Consider the following 2251-nt stretch of genomic DNA (forward strand, 5'->3'; position numbering starts at 1 on the left):
TTACTATTCCTGCACAGAGGAGAGGGGACCCAGGTTCAGTTCCCAGCATCCACACAGTGGTTCACAACTGCATGTAACTCCAGTTCCATGTGATTCTATGCCCTCTTCTGGCCTCCTTGGGCACCTGTACACATGTGGTGCACATAAACTCATCCAAGTATACACATCTACACATAAAAAATACAAAATAAGGGCTGGAGAGATGGCTCAGTGGTTAAGAACACTGGCTGTTCTTGCAGAAGACCTGGGTTTGAATCCCAGAACCCACATGGCAGCTAACAACTGTCCTAACTCCAGTTCCAGGGGATCCCACAGCCTCTTCTGTCCTCTGTGGGTACTGCACGACACAGGTGCACTTACCTACACATAGGCAATACATACATACACATAAAATGAAAAAAATAAAAGTTTTTTAAAATACAAAATAAGAACTCCTAAAAAAGCATTGTGGTCTGGTCTACATAGTGAGTTCCAGGCCAGCTGGGGCTACAGGAAGACCCTGTCTCAAAAAGACCAAAAAAATTTTTAGAAACACCGTGGAAGGAACTCTCTCCTTGCTAAACTCAGAGCAGATGAAAGATCCTCCTCCCTGCCTGTCTTAACAGCATGAAGTCTGAGGACCTCTGTAACATAATTGTTCATGCCAGGGCCATGGCCAGCCCACACATTAAAGACCCGTGTACCGACAAGGACTAGGGGCCATAAGCATTTTTGGCAAGGAGAGGCCAGGACACTAAATGAGAGATGTAAAGCAAGGAGACTCCCCCTGGGGAAAGCCTCATGTAGGCACTAAAACTAGCCTGCGACTGACTGGGCAGAGAATTCCAGGGTCTAGGGTGTCTAAGTAGGAGTTCTGTGGTTTTCAGGATGGGCAGAAGGTGGTATCCTTCCTCCTTAATTGCAATCCTGCAAGTTCCTGATTTACCCATATCTGAAACTAGACTCATCCTCATTTACCTCACACACATGGTTTTGTGTGTGTGTCTACAATAGGTTCATCATATCCATGGGTTCTCCACCTTCAGATTCAACTAATTACAGATCTAAAATATTTAGGGAAAAATGTGACTGTACTGAACATGTAGAAATTCCACCCCCAGTCACAATTCCAGCATAGCAACTCCAGTATGCTGGGTATTGAGTTTAATCTAGACATGATTTAAATTCTTCAAGTATATGTACGTGGTTATAGCAAGTGTTATACTATTTTATATAAGGGAAGTGAGCATCTATAAATCTGGGTGTACTGGAGTGCAGGGAAGGGAGGACCATACAATTTTCCTATCTTGGAAGTTTACATTTGTTCACAACAAACTTGTTAACCACTCAGATGTCCCTACAAGGTCCAAGTCTACCATACAGAGTCACCCTCCCCACCCACGATGTCAATTATTATACGACATGTAATTAACCAGGGGAAATGTTAACGCTCAAAGACATTAAATCTAAAACTTTTAATGTTTTAGCTTGGTTTCTTATATTCTTTTTAAACATTTATTGCTCTTATTTTTATGTGTCTGAGTGTATTGCCTACAGGTGTGGAAATGCACCCGCGTGTGCAACGCCCATGGAGGTCAGAAGACTTCGGAACCCCTGGGACTTGAGTTACCAATGATTGTTAGCCGCCATGTGGGTGCTGGGATTCGAACCCAGGTCCTCTGCAAGAGCAGCCAGTACTCTTGACCGCTGAGCCATCTCTCCAGCCCCTCTTTCGTATTATCTCCCACATCTCTACAGGCTCTTGGAAAGCTTGCCGGATTCAGGTCCTATCAGGCCTGAGGGAATCACTAGAGCCTGCGGCCAGCAAGCAGGTGACTGGACCTCCCCGCACCCTCGTGCAGGCGGGCGGGAGCAGAAGGGGCTTGGTGCGCATGCGCAGCAGGCGGGGCTGCGCCTAGGGCTAGCGCGTCACCGCTCAGGTGGAGGGGGCGGGGCGGGCGCGCCTGAGGCGGCTACCCTGGCCTAGCCCGCAAGGTGTTTGGCGTCCCTCGCCCTCCCGGGTTGCTGCAGCCGCCCCTTCCCACCCTCGCGTGTCCTCTCAGGCGCTCCGCACTCGGCAGGCCGGAGCAGGGGGATGGAGGCGTCCCGCCTCCTCAGCCTCCGAGCCGCTCCGAGGGGACCGCGCGCGGCCTGACGCGCCATCCTGCCCTCAGGAACCCATGGGCGCGTGCTCGCGCGCAGGCCGCGATCTTGAGGGTGCCGAGGACGACCGTGCTCGTGCCCGGTTCCTCTCCCGGAGCGCGCGCGCGCT

Source organism: Nannospalax galili, unplaced genomic scaffold (assembly GCF_000622305.1).
Source record: "Nannospalax galili isolate Female #2095 unplaced genomic scaffold, S.galili_v1.0 scaffold1206, whole genome shotgun sequence".
NCBI classification, from domain to species: Eukaryota; Metazoa; Chordata; class Mammalia; order Rodentia; family Spalacidae; genus Nannospalax; species Nannospalax galili.